At 42.2% G+C, this 19,942-nt stretch overlaps 1 protein-coding gene and 1 long non-coding RNA gene across 3 annotated transcripts in view; one reads left to right on the top strand and one right to left on the bottom strand.

Annotated features, from left to right (window-relative positions):
- The window catches only part of LOC138783560 (uncharacterized), an 82,969-nt gene extending 77,433 nt beyond the window's left edge, over positions 1-5,536 (top strand). The window contains exons 6-9 of the long non-coding RNA XR_011361711.1: positions 3,520-3,975; positions 4,197-4,393; positions 4,527-4,638; positions 5,278-5,536. This is a non-coding gene — a long non-coding RNA (uncharacterized lncRNA). The remainder of the gene's footprint in view (positions 1-3,519; positions 3,976-4,196; positions 4,394-4,526; positions 4,639-5,277) is intronic.
- TPK1 (thiamin pyrophosphokinase 1) overlaps positions 1-19,942 on the bottom strand; it is a 429,239-nt gene that overhangs the window by 81,929 nt on the left and 327,368 nt on the right. The gene's annotated exons all lie outside the window — the stretch shown is intronic.

Here is a 19,942-nt window from a genome sequence, read left to right as displayed (position 1 = left end):
TACACATCTCCTTTCTGGAATTCTAGGTTTTTCCCTTTTAGGATTAGGCTCTTTAGTTTCCTAAGGAGGATAGAGTAATCTATATGAGATCCAATATGTGTATTTATTAACACACATGTATGTAGATATATATATATACAGATGTTGTGTGTGCATATATATCTAACCATACATATACATAGACTAATCTCCTGCACCCATGCAAATATAATGTGAGTGGTAGGGAACCCCTTGTGAAATTGCCTGGCTGCATATTCAGTGTGGGGAAGACAGTAGCACCCTCAGTGGAAGACATGTAATGAATCCAGAGAGAGACAGACAACAAAAATGCAGAGCTTGCATTGGAAGCATACTGATTGCAGAGTTACGCATGCGGAAGCGGCTGACGCCGGATCACTACTCACAGTTACCGCCGGAGCAGTCTTGTCGGACGTGGAGGGATCCATCATAGGACAAGGAGACGACCCGACCAGTTCGCGCTGCTCTTTTGACTGTGTGGTCCCGGAAGCGCAACGCGACTTCCGGTGCGCGCGGCGTCTGACGTCACATCCGGGCGCCGCAGCGCCCTGAGTTGCGTCATTACGTCGTACGGAGCATCCTGCGGCCTGCTTCCGGTATCCAACGGCGGGGTAGAGTAGTACCGCTCCCCCGCTACTCACCGCGCGCCTGGAGACGGTACGAGGTTCCCAGAACGACGGAACCGCTCCTGCCCTGAGGCCGGCTGTCTGACTGGGAGGAAGGAAGCCAAGGCCCCGATCGATCCCTACAGCCACTATGGTAAGTTCTTATCTTCTAGAGGGGATCTCTCCTTGCCTTCACGCGGATCCCCTCCCTCTCGTGCCTGCCCTAATGGGACAGGAAAAAGCACTGGTGCTGGGAGGAAAGGGAGGGGCTTTTAACCTCTCGTGCTTTTTCCTGTCCCTAGGGTACAACCCATCCTCCTATGGTGCCGTCGTGAAGGTGAGGAGAGAAAATTCATATATTTTATTAAAAACTGACACACAAGAAAAAACACATAGAACAAATTAGAATCAAGAAAAAGGGGTTGGACTTCTTAAGTAAAAGATCATTCCAAAAGGGACTCAGAAAATACACACTATTCCCCTTTTTCTTGTTTTTAATTCCACCTATGTGGTTTCAAGTTTTTTTTTTAATCTACTGTTTTCTATTATGTGTCTGTATTTAAAAGGGTATTCCCCTCTTAACTTACATAGATATACTCAGTGTCGGACTGGGGTACCTGGGGCCCACCAGAGGAAAAGATCCTTGGGGCCCACCAAAGAAGAATCGGTAAAAAGCGACATACTGACCCGGCGCCCTATCCTGGATTTATCTGGATCTGCGACAACTCCCTTGCGAACGACATGTTTTCAGTCGAACTATAACTCTCAGAATACCCTACACTTATGAAGCTTTAATAAAGGGTATGTTGGGAGTTGTAGTTTCAGACAGAACAAACCTTTAATAATTGTTTGTTGTGCAGAACCTTCTGGTGGCTGTAATCTGTTACAACCATCAGCCCTCAAGGTCCAGCACTATATGTCTCTACAGTGACAGCTCATATGTACTACAACTCCCAGCATATCCTGAGGGATGTAGACTCAGTAAATGCTGGGAGTTGTAGTGCTTGCAGCTGTTGTACCTAGAGGATTCTTGATGTATTGTACACTGAATGCTTTGTGGGAGATCAGAATACATAGTTATGTGGGGGCTCAGTGTGTGAAAGTGACCCCAGAACAGCTCATATTATATATATATATTTTATCACCATACTGTACCTCTCAACATACCATCACACTGTTACTGACCATATCATCCATCATCATACTACTACTCCTTCATCCTCCTGCTCCTCCATCATCATACTACTACCTCCTTCATCCTCCTGCTCCTCCATCATCATACTACTACCCCTCTCATCCTCCTGCCCTTCCATCATCATAGTACTACTTCTCTCATCCTCCTGCCCTTCCATCATCATACTACTACCTCCTTCATCCTCCTGCTCTTCCATCATCATACTACTACCTCCTTCATCCTCCTGCTCCTCCATCATCATACTACTACCCCTCTCATCCTCCTGCCCTTCCATCATCATAGTACTACTTCTCTCATCCTCCTGCCCTTCCATCATCATACTACTACCTCCTTCATCCTCCTGCTCTTCCATCATCATACTACTACCCCTATCATCCTCCTGCTCCTCCATCATCATACTACTACCTCCCTCATCATCCTCCTGCACCTCCAAGATCATACTACTACCCATTCATCTTTCTGCCCCTCCATCATCATAATACTACGCCCTTTATCATACTACTAGCCCCTTCATCCTCCTGCCCCTCCATCATATTACTACCCCTCCATCATCCTCCTTCCCCCTTCATCCTCCTGCCCTTTCATCATCATAGTAGTACCCCTCTCATCCTCCTGCCCTTTCATCATAGTAGTACCCCTCTCATCCTCCTGCCCTTCCATCATCATAGTAGTACCCCTCTCATCCTCCTGCTCTTCCATCATCATAGTAGTACCCCTCTCATCCTCCTGCCCTTCCATCATCATAGTAGTAACCCTCTCATCCTCCTGTCCTTCCATCATCATAGTAGTACCCCTCTCATCCTTTTGCCCCTCATCAGCATATCAGTACCTCCCTTATCATTCTCCAGCCCCTCCATCTGTATTTAAAACAAAAAACAGCTATACTTACCTCACCAGTGTGGTTCCTCTAGTGCCCCAGCGACTCTTCTCCCTTCTCTGCTCGAGTGAGATTGCGACCGCCGGAAGGGGTGGGGCTTCCCGTGGCAGGGGGCGGAGCTTCTCAGGACTACCCGGGACTACCCAGGACATGGTTTTGCCGGGGCTGTCTCAGAGTCGGGCAGACCCAGCAAAACCATGTATTTATCTTGCTGCAGCTGGGGGCCCACTGAGGACAGGCAGCATCATCCTATGGCTGTCTGGGGGCCCCAGCTGCTGGACAAGCAGTGGGGGAGGGGCCCACCTGAGGATCCTCCGGTGGCCCAGTCCGACGCTGGATATACTTGTAGTTATACTTTTGCAAATACAATAATTTAGCAAACTTGCCTCCTTCTACCGATATACTGCTCTTTTTCTCCCCTTGTACACAGCTTGTCATCTAGGTTACTGACCAACACTCTGCTCTAATAAATAGTATACAGACTTATATCCATTTTACAGTTTATATGCGCATATATGTACATTGTAATATGCAGTATATGTATACACACCGTACTGTGCAACTTCTTTATTCAGCACAGTGCAAACCTAAAATCATCCTTTTTGATCGACCTGCTCAGATTTGTTTTACAGCACAATTATTTTATTTTTAATGGTACATTTTACCGACAGGTGTCTGGTACCGCGATGGGTGCACGTTGCGCACCTGCCTATGCCAACCTTTTTTTAGGTTGGTGGGAGGCTGTGCACGTGTACCCATCGCGCCATTTCTCTCGTGTCGTCAAATGGTTTTGTTACATTGATGACGTTGTCTTCTTCTGGCAGGGCTCTGAGGAGGAGTGTGACAGATTTTTAGAGGAATTAAATGCGAACAATCTGAACATTTTCCTTACTTCAAATAAATCACGGACAACTGGTGAATTTCTGGATCTCAGCCTTAAAAAAGAGGGATCTTCAATCAGTACCAGTTTACACCGAAAAAGCACTGCCACTAACAGTCTCTTACACTATTCAAGCTTCCACCCTCTTTCCACACGGACCGCAGTTCCAATAGGCCAGTTCCTTAGACTGCGACGGATTTGTACTGTTCCCTCAGATTTTAAGACGGCTGCAGCGGATCTCACTAACAGATTGAAGACTCGGGGGTACCCGAAAAGAGTTATATCCAAAGCCTACCAACGAGCTCTGAGAAGTGACAGGACAGAATTGCTCCAAACGAAAACTAAAGTTGATCCACCAATTGTCAGATTGGTTACCACCTATAATGAGAGCTGGATTGAGGTAAGACAACTACTCACAAAGAATTGGAACATTCTAATGAGTGACAATAGGATTGCACAATTTATTTCGGATAAGCCTACCATAACTGCACGTAGGGCACCAAATCTGAGAAATCAGTTGGTGAGGAGTCACTTTGAGAAAAACAAGAGCAGTAAGCCCAAAAGAATTGTAGGTACGTACCCTTGTGGTGAGTACAATGTGTGTCCTTTTATGATTTCCAGGAGTGATTTCATAAATCCATCGGACGGACGGAAAATAGACTTGTGGGAATATGCCAACTGTAAATCCTATAATGTGGTGTATCTGCTGCTGTGTTCGTGTCCGATAGCCTATGTGGGACAGACCACCCAACTTTTGAAAAAACGAATACAAAAACATCTATCCACAATTTCATTGGCCAGACGGGACAAGATGAACGGTAAGACCCTTACTTCAGTGGCGGAACATTTTCTTACTAAACATAACTGTAATACAAAGGATTTAAGGGTCGCCGTGTTAGGAAGAATTCCTTACAATGTTCGTGGAGGTGACATTATCCCCCCTCTACTTAGGATGGAATCACGATACATCTATGAATTGGATACCTTAACACCCAAGGGCTTAAATGAAGAGTTGCTGTTCTCTGGATTTTATAGGAAATGATTACACTATATCTTGTTGCAGGTATTATTATTCCCCTTTTCCCAAGGTTTTTTTTTGTGTGGGTGTGTGTGTGTGGGGAGGGGGGGGGGTGCAGGGGGTTGTGTGTGAGAGTGGGGTGTGACACACGGATTATGGGGGGGTGGGGGGGTTTTGGGTGGGGGGGGGGGGGTTAGGTTTTGGGATATTTTTTGCTGTGGCCCAAGTGTGGGGATTGGTATGGTATGTCACCCAGGGGGGCACATGGGGGGTGGGGGGGGGGGGGGGTGGTGGTGGCCCCCCGGGGGGTTCACATCACACTTCTATCTTCAGTTCCCCTTCGGGATCTTATTTCACTTTTGAACACCTTGATTACACTTATTCACATTTTACACCTACCTTTTTCATTGTGTCACGATTCACATTTTTAATACTATTTCGTTGGGTTGACACACACATTAAAATATATAATTTTTCATTATTTCATTCATTTATTCATTTATTTCATCATTTCATTCATTCATTCACTCATTCATTCATTTTTTCAATTTTTTTTTTTCCCCTTCCCCTCAGCTAATATAATACCTTCATTAATTATTATTGTTTATTATTATCATTTATTATTTCCCTTTTTTTTTTTATATATATATATTTTCACTGGGATTATCATATACAATTACCCAGACAACCTGCCAAGATGGGATCATCTAATACATCTATTCAGATTCCTGCTTGATGTATCAAGAATAGTGGCCTAGATGGATGTTGAAGGAGAAATGAATGCACTCTAGACCCTCCATACCTTCTATATCTTCACGTGGCTCTTATCCAGATGAACATTGGACTCTTTTTTGGACTATTACTCTGGACTATTATTGGATGCTCTTTTTACCTTATAACCTTCAGGTTATATTATGTACCATCTCATGCTTTTTGTACATGTGCAGGAGAATCTATATTTAATACACAAATATATTTTATTAAGATTATTTTTCTCCATTATTTATATTTCACTATGGGTTTTTCTGGCATATGGACCACATTTCTTTAGGGGTCTAGTTTAATAATTATTATTATTTTGTTTTGGTATGGATTATTGTTGTATACACAATTCTTCTGGGCCTTGCATGAGGGGGTGGTTGTCCTTAGACATGTGCAGATTCAGAGTTGGCCATTCTGGGCTGCACACTCATCCCTTCACGCAGGTCCAGACGATTTTTACAATATAATTTTAATTATATTTTCCTTTTTTTGTTTTTATATTCCACTGGTATTTACATACACAACATTTATATATTTTTCTAGCAATATTTTTCTAGCACTATTTTGGACCTTCAGGTTATATATATGAGTAATATGGATTTTTCCTCTCCCCTGTGACACCATTGGTCATATATATGAGTAGTATGGAAGCTTTCCTTTTTCTTGGGGCACTATTGGTCGCTATTCATATCTAGCGTCTTTTTATATAGTGCTAGTATGTAATATAGTGGAGCGTTTTGATACTCTATATAATAACAGCTCACTATTATTCTGACTTGCCTCTCACCATTTTTTCATTTTTTCATTTTTTTGTTGTTGTCACTGATACTAATTGGTATCTATTATATAGCATTGTTGCCTCTTATGAATACCATACATATCTGAGCTTCTTGACACATTGTGCCAGTATGATTGGCTCATTACTTATTGTGACTGCTTTAATTCGCCGCTATTTACATTTTCTATCTATTCGCCGTTATTCATACTCAGTACTCTGTATGTGGCAGTTATACTGTATTTATCGTGCGGCAATTATCGGCATTTGATATATAGTATCTATTATTTTCTATGAATACCATACATATTTGAGCATCCTGACATCGTGCCAGTATGATTGGCTCTTTACTAATTGTGATTCTCTACTACTTTATTTAATTTTTTTATTCTCCGCTATTTACATCTAGCGTCTTCTATGCGGTAGCTATATGATCTATCTTTAACATGTTAGAGTCCTTCAATTCACTACTATTGGATCTCACTACCTGCCCTTGTCGGGTTGGAAATAGGTATACAGGTCTATACTCTATACTTTTTAGTTTTATGGATTAGGTTTGATATTGTAACATCTATACTGATCCGCCGACTTATCTTGATTTAGACGATATTGTCAGACGCCGTTGTGATGAGGATGATCCATATGGGGCCACATATTGTTAGGCGCCGCTGTGATAAGGATGATTCATATGGGCCGCATATTGTTAGGGGTCGCTCTGATGGGAATGATCCATATGGGGCCACATATTGCTAGGCGCCGCTATAATGAGGATAATCCATATGGGGTAATATACCCCACCATTTGGATGAACCGTTGCTGCCATACGAACTATTGCTATTCATAGGTAGCTGTACGACATAAAGTCGTCATAATCATATGATTATATATCATTATTACCTGGCTACCGCAATTACGTGGGTTTACATTGATAGTGCATTATATTGGCTATAAGTTTATGATCTAATTTTTTCATCAGTTTTTTCATTAGTTTTTTTATTATTAGTGTAGTTCTATTTGCGGTTGTGACTGCAATGATATTTCCCACGCAATAGATGTTGATCTGAGCCCACGGAACTAGCAGCTATCATACTGCAGCTCCCATGTGACAATTTGCTATGATCAATATTATAGTTCTTGATAGGCTCACACACATATGGATATATAATGTGATCGTCCATCCCTTTACAAGCATCCTTCTCAGTGATGCTTAGCATTACTGTAATCTACGCAAGCGCGATTGTCTTAGGAGAATGACGATTCTACCCATATGAAATGTGCGCACATGGTATGTTTATGATATCTTATCTCTATTGCGCATGCGCAGCTTCTCCAAGATGGCGCCCACTATTGCCGGACGCCGGATTCTCCTGCACATGGTATGTTATAATATCTCATTAAGATTGTAATTGCCCTCACACGTTTGAGATATATATATAGTATGCCCCCCACTCTACCATTCATATCCCTGAGGAAGCCGCTGGGCGGCGGAACGCGTGGGGTTACTCTTTCCCACCTGACCCGTTTTTCATATGTTTCTAGGACTGACATGGTGACTCTTTTTTATTGTCCCACCTCATATGTATATCATTGTGATGTTGTTATAGGGTACATGTTATAAGGACTCTGCTTAGGCAGTTTGGCTATACTTTGACATTGTTTGCACAGTCCTAGGTCAGGGTGGTTGAATAGTCCTTGCTGGTATACCGGCCGGACTTATGTGGACTTTTTAATTGTTTTTATGCAGAGTGGTTTTGGGGTTTGTCTCCCTTTTTGCTATACTCCTGCTTTGTCTATTTAGTGTTATTTTTGTATCTGTGTCTATATTATAATAAAGTATTTTTGTGATGTGCTACCTATTTGTGCATATGCATTTTGTTCTTTTTGGTTCAACTTCTTTATTCAGCACAGTGCAAACCTAAAATCATGCAGGCATGCAGGAGTAGGCGAGGACGCAGAGCACTTCACAATCATAGCAGCTGTTTCTCACGCATGTGTGCTTCATTGTATGTCTGAGGAAGCACATATGCATGCGAAACAGCTGCTAAGATTGCATGCCTGCATGATTTTAGGTTTGCACTATGCTAAATAAAAAAGATGCACAGTATGGTGAGTACCTTCTATTATTTTCTTCCTTGCAAGGACTTTGTATATGGATGATACTGCCTCTACCGGAGTGGCCACCCATCAGCAATTGCACTACATCCCACTGTAGGCATCTCCGCTGTTAGTCCCCCTGCTCCCATGTTAGCATCTCCCCTGTTAGCCCACCTCCTCTCATGTAGACATCTCCCCTGTTAGCCCCTCTTCTCATATGTAGGCACCTCCTCCACTATGTAGGTAACCCCCCCCCCTCCATGTGTAATTAAAACAAAAAAGTAGTCACCTGCCTGCATTGTTCCTCTTCTCCTTGCTCTGCAAGAGTGATGTCACTCACGCTGGGAGGAAATAGTGGCCCCTAGGAGGCAGATACAGGAAAAAGTGCCCAGAGGCAGATACAGCCTGCAACCACAAGAGGTACTGTCCCAGCGGGGAGCTTATGGTACCTCACTATATCAGCACATGGGCTAAAGGCATAGGGAAGGGCAGACATGGGGGTGACTTCCTGGGACATAACTGTGATGAGATTTTGCTGGGACAATCCCTGCAAAACTGGGACTGTTGGCAAATATGTAGGTACACTTTAAAGCCAAAGAACACAACTGTGAATGCCATGGCATTTGCCTGAAGCCCAGACCTAAAAATAGGAAATGCCATTGTATGGTCCAGACTCCATAGACTTGTACAACCGGTGATGCTCCCAAACCTAGCTGGTCTTACCTATCCTGTCTTTCTAGCTGCTGCCACTCCTGAGCTATAAGTTTTTCTAAGTCAGTCTATATGCAAGAAGGCGCTGGCCAGGAAACTACATTTCCCAGCAAGCATTGCACCTCAGAGCCAAATGCCAAGTATCTGCCCATTGCTGGCTCAATCTGCTTCTGTTTACACTGTAAGCAAAATACTGAATCTATTTAACTGTTATCCACACACCACTCTTATGATATGGCAGCGTGGGATATTGAGTTCTTTGAGATTTTAAGGGGGTTCTGAGAGTCAGGTTCCTTAAGTGTATCCTCTCTATAGCACACTTTGGGAAGTTAAGCAGGCTCCAATGTAGTGAAGTTTACAGGATTTATTCAGGTCTATACAGTAAATGCTAACAGAAAGAAACATCAGTGGTGACAGTGATAAAATGCTTCCTAGCACCCACACAGTCTGACTGCTTCTTACAGGGGGATAGGTTTTCACATATCTGAATTTCTCTGCCACTGTTTTAACCTCACAAATGACCTTTCCTCCTTTTACCTCACATACATTCCTTTTCCCTGCACGATATCAGCGGATTGTTGTCATTTAAAACATTGATTCAATGTTCACAATAGCAGAGACCTGCTGCCGTCGGTCTGTGTAATAGGAGCAAAGCTATCTTCTATGGGCTGCCTGGACGATCTAGTGATCCCTGGGGCAGGCCCCCCATGCCCGGCTCTTACCTGCTCGCTGCAGACACATGTAATAGCGCAAGCAGCGAGCAGGGAACAAGGAGCAAGCAAGCTCTGACCTGACAGGTTGGCGCTCACTTGCTCCCTCTCGTCGACCCGTGTAGTTGGGGCTTAAGTCTTCTAAACAGCTAGTTTCACTTTAAAGATCAATTAAGTCAATTTTTTGGGGAATGGCCAAGTCAATGTCCTGACTTTAATCCAAAGAAATGTTTGGACTTGAAACAAGCAATTCATGTGAGGAAACCGAGCAATGTTTAACAGAGTTGAAGCTGGTTTGTACAGAGAAAAGGACTAAAATTCCTCCATGCCAACATGCAGGAATAGTTAACAGCTGTGCAGATGCAGTTATTACTACACAAGGGGGTCATACCAGATATTGAAAGCAAGGGTTCACATACTTTTGCCACTCACAGATGTGTGACACTGGATCACATCTGCCCAATAGATAAAATACCAAGTCTAATATTTATGATGTATCTTTTTCATCTAATTCTCTTTATCTACTTTTAGGACTTTAGGGTAAAATTTTGATCTAGTTTTAGGTTAAATTTATGCAGAAATAAAGAGTTCACATACCTTATAGCACCACTAACCTTCATATTGAACTCAAATATCACAAGTGTTATGTAAGACTTATCAACTTATGAATTCATGGTCATCAGGGAACTCCTATTTGTTACATACGACAAGAATCTGTCCCTTCATACTAAGCAAAACATCTCACAAATAGCAGATACACTTAAAATATGTATGTATCATTGTTATAAGTCTAAAAGAGTGATGCTTTAATCTAATGATACTGATAAAATTAAACTGGAAACGTTTGATTAAATTATTACAGCAATTATTAAAACATATGCATCCACATAGCAACTGGTGTAGAATTATGCAAGTCATTACCGAGTAATTAGGTTTTTAGCAATAACTGTCAGGAAATGTTTAAACATATGATTAGTATGTAGAAAGATTCAGTTAAAGTTATTTGCATATTGAAGCAAGCAATGAATAAAATGGACAATGTGATAAAAATAATCATCGTACTCCCATAATAGTCAAACTCATGTTTTTAATTAGCATATTGATGTGGATACATACATTAGCATTGCTGAGGCTTATTTGATGCATGCTAGAGACAAAACAAAGTGCAATGATTGGTGGTAAGTACGAAAAGATTTATGTGTTTACATGCACCATTTACCATCAGCAGATTGTGATAATCTGTATACTAAACACACAAGATTTTCCTGCCCGAAACAGGAATAAGGTGACTGTTCTAAAAAAAAAAAAAAAAAAAAAAAAAAAGGTGGCATCTACTTCACCCCCACTTAAACATAAAACTTTATTTGGCCATACACATTAGGCATGTGTCAACTAAACTTACCAATTTAACCTGGATTAGATGCCCACCTAATGTGCATTGTGGCTCCCCCGAAAACAGATAACAAGGGAGGGGAGGGGAAGAGATGTAATGTTGGATTTTAACTGCCCTATCCTTTTGCTCTTGGATAGATAAGCCACCTCCAGAGCTGTCTGGCAGCAGTTTTTTCCACCATTCAGAACACACACACTCGACTGAATTGTTGGCTAAATGAACATTCGGTTGGCAGCTTTCCTAAATGTATTATATACCTCGTTCACATGCTATTGTATATACAGTATAAAGAAAATCCATTCAAAGACTACCTGTGACCAGTTATTTACCTTATAGTTTATAGTCTCACTTAGTTTTTTTTTTGTTTGTTTTTATGGTTTGCATTCCAACCCTATTCCACAGGGATTTTACAAATTTACAGAAAATCACACTTTTCCCACATTTCCTCACGTAAGGCACTATTCCACGGACCGACTGACAGGAGCAAACGAGCGCTATCAGCGCTCGTTTGCTCCTCTTCCCCTGCTCGCTGCGGCCGCTATTCCACGTGGCAGCAGCGAGAGGGTGAGTGTGGGTGGGGCCGCGGGGGGCTGCCTGGGTGATCGCTGATCATCTGGGCAGCCCATAGCATACAGCCGCGGTCTGCTGCCGCCGCTCCTATTCCACAGAGCGACGGCAGCAGATCGTTGCTGTACGAGTCGTTTGTCTTTCAACATGTTTGAAAGAAAAAAAAATGACGCAACGATCAGCTGACATGAATAACCCACCTAGGTGCCACTGTCCACTGATGAAATAAAGTTTTTAGAGCAGAAAGAAGACAAAGACAAGTGTTATACAGGTATATACTGAATGTGCAACATCTAAACTTGTACTCTATACACAGTGATTAGGATCAAGGGCTACACAGCCACAATAATAACTTTCAGGACCCATGGGTGTCACACTGCCAGATTCTAGAGCTCAGCAGTGGACTTCTAATGGGTGTATAGTGTAAGGCACAGGGGGCTGGCCTAGGTGGTGGGGCTTTCAAGGACATGGCTGGGACATTATATTGCCAGGGCTGTGTCTTTAAAATCAGGCCAGTCTTGGCAAAAACTGGACTGTCGCCCCCCCCCCCCACCACAAAAAAAATAAAATAATAAATCTATATATATATATATTATATATATATATATATATATATATATATATATATATATATATATATACATACATACATATAAAAAATAGGATAGTCATGGCACTTAAAGCTACCAAATGGTATAAATATCATTAAGGGGGTTGTCTAAACTAAACAACTATTTATTTATCAAAAAGTTCATTATTAGCTCACATTTGGTGTGGATGCTTAAAGGAGAAGTCTGGACAAAAGTATTTTTTAATATGTTATTACTTATGGAAAGTTAAACAAATTTCTGATGTTAATTAATTATGGGAAATGCACATATACTGCTATTTCCCTTAATTAAGTAGATCATGGAGTGTTGAAATTCTCTCAAAGTTCGTGACATCACGAATCAAGTGTAATTCCTATGGAGTTTCCAGCAGGGGGTGCAGTATATGTAAAAGTCTATAGAAGATGCAACATAATGTAAAAACCACACTTTATTAATGGACTATGTGTATGGAATAATTGGAATAAATGGAGGGCACCGAGCAGGGAGGGAGGAGGTAGTTAGCTCGGTGCCCACAATTTTTTCCAATTATTCCATACACATAGCCCATTAATAAAGTGTGGTTTTTACATTACGTTGCATCTTCCATACACTTCAATACAGTCCATAGACTTCTACATATACTGCGCCCCCTGCTGGAAACTCCCTCCCTGTTTGGTGCAGTGGGACAGAAAGACACTACTACTAACCCCCCACCCACTGCACAAACGCCGCCTGCATGTGCACTCACTTCCCTGCCACTCCCGATCCAAACTGTCATCTCACTGCCGCCCCCACCGCACAGCTGCTGCTACCGCCGCTGGTGGCCTCCCGGATCTGGCCCCCCAGCCTCTCCCACCGCTGCATGTATACACACTTCCCTGCCAGTCCCAATCCGAACGGTCAGCTCAATGCCCCCCCTGTCGCAAAGCTGCTGCCGCCGACAGTATCCTCCCGGATCTTGCCCCCCTGCCTCCCCCACTGCTGCATGTCCACTCAATTCCCTGCCGGTCCCGGTCCGAACTGTCAGCTCACTGCCACCCCCGCGTCCTGACGACTCTGTCCTGGATGTCACCCCCAGAAGCTCTTATCATCCGGGACAGAGTCGGCAGGATGCGGCGGCGGCAAAGAGCTGACCGTTCGGATGGGGACCGCCAGGGAAGTGAGTGCACATGCAGCGCTGGGGGAGGCTGGGGGGCCAGATCCTTGCGGCTACGGGCAGCGGCAGCAGCTTTGCAGCGGGGGCAGCAGTGAGCTGACAGTTCAAACCGGGACCGGCAGGGAAGTGGGTGAAAATGCAGCGGTGGGGGAGGCTCGCGCGCCAGATCCGGGAGGTCACCCGCGGCGGCAGCAGCAGCAGCTGTGCGACGAGGGTGGCAGTGAGCTGACAGTTCAGACCGGCAGGGAAGTGAGTGCACATGCAGCGGTGGGGGAGGCTGGGGGGACAGATCCTGGAGGACACCAGTGGCGGCAGCAGCAACTGTGCCGGGGAGGGCGGCATTGAGCTGACAGTTCGGACCGGGACCGGCAGGGAAGTGAGTGCACATGCAGAGTGCACATGCAGAGGTGGGGAGGCTGGGGGACCACATCCGGAGGTCACCGGTGGCGGCAGCAGCAGTAGCTGTGCAGCGGGGGCGGCAGAGAGCTGACAGTTCGGACCAGGACTGACAGGAAAGTGAGTGCACATGCAGCGGTGGGGGAGGCTGGGGCAAGATTCGGAAGGTCACCGGCGGCGGTTGTGTGGTGGGTTATGTCGGCTGAGGGGAGGCTTGGTGCTGGGGATCTCCCTAGCACTACTCCTCCCATCACCTACTTATACTATTAGCAGATGATGGGAGTAGTAGTAGTGTATTTCTGTCCTACTGCACCAAGCAGGGAGGGAGGAGGTAGTTAGACTTACTGGCACCTCTCTCCCTCCCTGCTCGGTGCCCTCCATTTGGGGAGCAAGTGTCCTTGCTCCCCAAATTATTCCATACACATAGTCCATTAATAAAGTGTGGCTTTTACATTACATTGCATTTTTCATACACTTCAATACAGTCCATAGACTTTTACATATACTGCGCCCCCTGCTGGACACTCAATAGGAATTAAACCTGATTCGTGACATCATGAATTTTGAGAATTTCAACACTAAATCAAGGGAAATAGCCTTATATGTGCATTTCCCATATTTAATGTACATTAGGAATTTGTCTAACTTTCCCTAAAATCCGTGTTTCTGGCCGGGACTCAGCGTCGCTGATCCCGTCTTGGCAATACATTGCTATGGCCTGCAGCAGGCCAAAGCAACGTATCACAGATGGAATGGATCTTTGCTGAGTATATACACAGCATTGATCTCTATGAGAGATCAGTGCTGTGTATATACAAGTCCCCCAGGGGGACTTCCAGTTACAGTAAAAAAAAAAAAAAGGAAAATAGTTTTTTCATTAATAAAAAGTCCCCTCCCCTATTAAAAGTCCAAATTACCCCCCTTTTTCCCATTTTTTAAATATAAATAAATAAACATATTTGGTATAGCCGCATGCATAATCGCCCGAACTATTAATTTATAACATTGCTGATCTGGCATGGTAAATGGCGTCAGCGCGAAAAAATTCCAAAGTGCAAAATTGCGCATCTTTGGTCGCATCAAATCCAGAAAAAATGTAATAAAAAGCGATCAAAAAGTCACATATGCGCAATCAAGGTACTGTTAGAAAGTACATATCATGGCGCAAAAAATTACACCTCAAACAGCCCCATAGACAAAAGGATAAAAGTGTTATAAGTATGGGAATGGAGCGATTTTAAGGAACATATATTTGTTAACAATGGTTTGAATTTTTTGAAAGCCATCAAATAAAATAAAAGTTATACAAGTTACATATCGTAATCGTAACGACTTGAGGAACATATATAACAAGTCAGTTTTACCCCAGGGTGAACGGCGTAAAGAAATGAAAACAAAAGTTTTTTTCCGGTTTCGAAGCATATTTTATGGGAAAATAAAGTCTGTCATTGCAAAGTACAATTGGTGTCGCAAAACATAAGGGCTCATGTGGGTCTCTAGGTGAAAAAATGCAAGCACTATGGCCTTTTAAACATAAAGTGGAAAAAGCAAAAGCGCAAAAACGAAAATTATCTTTGACCTTATGGGGTTAATGTATGCATAATCAAAGGGAATACATTGAATGGGTGAAAAAACCCATATAGAGCTGACAAGACTGTTTTGGCATCCAATATATGTAGGTATAGCATTTTTACAATAAAGGAAAGTATAACTGGCTGTACTTATACAAAACATTAACAAGTGGGTATATGGATGACATTTGCCACTGCGTAGTATGCACGGGCATATGTTGGGAATTTATGTTTAGTGCATGAATCAAGAGATATCCTGGTTCAACATAGTCCCCAGATGTGATGTAAGCAAAGTTTTTCCTATGTGTCTTAGGCTACCATAAATGTGAAATGCACTAGCTTCCCCTTTTATCAATAGACAACAAAAAGCAGAACCATGATGCAGATAGCATCCTGAAGCAATGTCACAGTATAAGAGCACGTTGCTGAAAATTGTGCCCAAAACCAAAGGAAATGTGTAAAAAAAAATAAAAAGTACAGAATAAGTAATTTCACTCTCTGGAAGTCGAGTAGAAAAATTCTAAAGTGCCTCCAGCATAGTCCAGAGACATCGAGTCCTATACAGTTGCAGCTCTGTTTTAATTTAACACATTTAGATGCCTGCTGTGAATGACTGTGTGAAATCTTCCATCACTCTCTAGGAGAAGGCGTTACTGTTGAAAAGGTTATTCCTGAAAAAACAGCTTCTGTCTTTGAAATGCAGAGAATACAAAGCCCATTAGTGTGATAATCAATCCGCACCACACTGGAGATTTTTCTCCCTTCTAATAAACTTTGTGTGTTTCTAATCCTCACATTTCTCTACAAAAAAGTTCAGTTTCTCACATTATAGTAATATGTAAAACTTTCCACATATTTTGACGCATGTTTATACAACATGTTCTTGCAGATCTCATTAAAAACACAATCAACGTTGTCCTAAATAGCAATTCAAGTGGTAAATATATAAAAAGTAGAACAATAACAATTCCCATCCATTGTTAAGTTGCTTGTTTGCCAAAGGTAAAAAAGCTGAAATAAAGTAATGATAGCAATTTTGTGACAACAAACCGTAATTGGAAAGCGTATTTCATTAGTTGGTATATTAGTGTAATGTTACAGTTAGAGAGCTGCCGCCTAATATATTGCATTTGTATGTTTGCAAAGATTTGTTAATTTCTTTCCAGAGTCTACAAGCACACGGGGGTATTTAGGATCCATATCACATAGATAACCAATATTAAGTGTTGATACATTCCATTATTAATCATTTAGACAGTTTTTTTTGGTGTGGAAAAGCCGAATAGCAGCACAAAATTTTGCGACTTTTCCCGGACATATACTAATCATTGCAGTGATAGTGTTGGCCCATTCCACATTTGCCAAGCTGCCACCGTCACCAACCTGTCCGGGTTATATTTAGTCAGTGATGTTCCGTGTAGGGGCAAGTATGGAACTTCACAGCTGAAATTCTGCATGCAATTCGCCAATACTGATGATGCAGGCTGGAAAGAAGAGCTGCCAGGTGCCACCGGTCTTAGACTTCTAAACACTGCAAAATCTGGCAATATTCAAATGTATTTGTATGGGAGAACAACAACAACTCCCAGCAGTTCCTGAAGGTCTTTAACTGTCAGGGCATGCTAGGAGTTATAGTTAAAAATGCATGGGGTTGTGTGTTACATTATGTAATAAACAACACCATCCATTATCAACTACAACTCCCAGCATGACTCAACAGCTATAGATCTTCAGGAACTGCTGAAAGTTGTTGTTGTTCTTCCATACGAATACATTTCATTAATGTACAGTGACCATCCACAGAATAACATCCATAGATGTAACATTAATGAAATGTTTGTGTGGGAGAACTACAACTCCCAGCAGTTTCTGAAGGTCTTTTACTGTCAGGGCATGTTTGAAGTTCCCAATGTATGTTATGGGGTTGCTAAAATGTGTTTATAAATGTTTGTCTTAATTCTACAACCTGGGGGTAATTTATTTTTTTTTTTTTAAACTTGTCCTACCTGCTCCTTGGATACTAGAGCTACTAACTGCACAGCTATTAGTATTCCTGCTCCTCCTGCAGGAGCGTCAGCTTGTCTGTGCACAGCATTGGCATGTGTGGCTAGCGCCAGAGACGTGTGGGCGGCGCCGGAGACAGAGCCTCCTATGGCGGGCAAGGAAGAAGAGGAGACCGCTGTACAGAGTGGAGCGGCCAGAATTGAATCAGGATTGTTGCTGCTTGTCTGCTGTTAGGCTGTGGGAGGAGGTAGCCGAACCCGGAGGGAGGTGGGAGCAGCCCACAGCAGGGACCGTCCCAGATAAGGTGAGCAGAAGAACGGAGCTAAATGCTGCCAATGGGAAAATTGTTTTTTCGTTATAACAATTTGAATTGCTTTTCAAAAATTAATCATTTGCATAAATTTGCCCACAATATTTACAGTTCTTTTACAATTATCTACTCAGTGTTTGAACAAATGCACTACAAGGTAAATCTCCTTTTTTTGCTTATGCGTATACTGTATAATCTATGACATCCTTACAGTTTGCTTAGGATAAAGCAATTTTCCAAATGTGTAAATCATTTGTTTCTTTCAGGTAAAGCCTAAAAGCCATTAAGCTTTAACAGAGAATCAATGGCAATAAATTTGTACCAAAGCTTGCAAGTGTTCAAGAAAAAAAAAGGGAAAAAGGTATGCAGGCATACTGGAATTAACTAGCACAGTCCTCATAGACACACTGAAGTGCTTGCCGGGCATACAGTTAGGTAGTCTGTACTTTAAATAGTGAAATATGGTAGGATTGACAGATTCTGTTGTACAATCAGATGTGTACTGTACATCACTATGGGGTTTCCACTGTTAATAAAGGAAACATATCACATACTACATATTTTCTAATCTGTCTTTATTTTCAGATTTTAGTTCTATTCTGTTTTCTGTACATGATTATGGGGGCTAGGCCTCTTGTCTGAGCTGCAGTTAATAGCTGTTATAGATATGCTTTACAGCAGACACATGGACCACTGGAATCTGTAGTCTGGGGATCACTCATTGACTTCTGTAAGAAAGGGCTCTAAGGGCCCTATTCCACCGGATGATTATCGTTCAGATTATCGTTAAATTGTTCGAATCTAAACGATAATCGTTCGATTAAAATGCAGTTAACGATTAACGACCGAACAAGAAATCGTTGATCGCTTTATAAGACCTGAACCTATTTTTATCATTGCTCGTTCACAAAACGTTCACATTGAATAAGACATCGTTCGGTCGTTTGCAATAGATACGAATGCAATGGTGAAGAAATAGCGAAGAAAAAACAATCGCAATTACGATCATAAGTAACGATTATCGTTCCATGGAAATGAGTGAACATTTTCAGGTCTTTCGCAATAGCGGTCGTTTGAGATTGTTAATGATTATGCAAACGATAATTGTCCGGTGGAATAGGGCCCTAAGCATGCACTTTGACCTGTGCAGGGAGGGGGAGAAAGGGAGCTATTACAATATTTTAATTGTGTGATCTTGTTTTACCTATAGGCTGGGTTCACACTACGTATATTTCAGTCAGTATTGTGGTCCTCATATTGCAACCAAAACCAGGAGTGGATTAAAAACACAGAAAGGCTCTGTCCACACAATGTTGAAATTGAGTGGAAGGCCGCCATATAACAGTAAATAACTGCCATTATTTCAATATAACAGCTGTTGTTTTAAAATAACAGCAAATATTTGCCATTAAATGGCGGCCATCCACTCAATTTCAACATTGTGTGAACAGAGCCTTTCTGTGTTTTTAATCCACTCCTGGTTTTGGCTGCAATATGAGGACCACAATATTAACTGAAATATACGTAGTGTGAACCCAGCCATATACTGTACAGGTGTTACCTTTCCTTGTAAATATATCAGAAAAATTATAGAGCAGTACATTGCAAAACTGCAAGATTGTAGGATCTTGTTGTAAATATAGGTCGTAAGAGCAGAAGTTCATCAACTATATGAGCAGTTATCCTCCTTCATTACCTCTTTAATTCCCAGAGGCACAAAGTCTTCATCACTCACTTTGTAACATGAGTCACCTCTTCCTCTGCCATCCCATACTGCATATCTGAAATGTATCAGATTCTTATACACAGCCTATACCAAACATGTGCCCCTTTTCTCGACAAATGGTAAAATGACTGCAATATTTCACTGGACCAATCTTCTGTCCTGAATATTTGTGAACTCTCTCATGGCCTATCTATGGCTTCAAAAGCTAAAGAGAAAGTGTGCCTCCCACTTTACACATAATAACCTAATTCCACTAGCTAACATGGTACGCAAAAGTTTTTTCATTTAGCAATCTATTAATTCACAGTTGTGTCATATGCTATCTCTATGTGTACCCAGAGTCTTTAGGCTAATACCCAAAGAATATTTAGAGATATTAATGCAACATGTAGCTAATCCCATTGATGCACAGAACTTCATCTGTAGCCTACAGCTGAGATAGTAATGGTTATCACAAGGCTACATTGTTCCAGGAGCAGTCTGTCTCTGGGGACTCCGACAGGAATGTACTGTACATTTCTATCCTAAAGGCCCTATTCCACCAAAAGATCTGACGACAGATTATCTGCCAAAGATTTGAAGCC

The sequence above is a fragment of the Dendropsophus ebraccatus genome, chromosome 2 (genome assembly GCF_027789765.1).
Source record: "Dendropsophus ebraccatus isolate aDenEbr1 chromosome 2, aDenEbr1.pat, whole genome shotgun sequence".
Classification (NCBI taxonomy): Eukaryota; Metazoa; Chordata; class Amphibia; order Anura; family Hylidae; genus Dendropsophus; species Dendropsophus ebraccatus.
The sequence above is the reverse complement of the archived record's forward strand: the minus strand, read 5'-3'. Positions and strand labels throughout refer to the sequence as shown.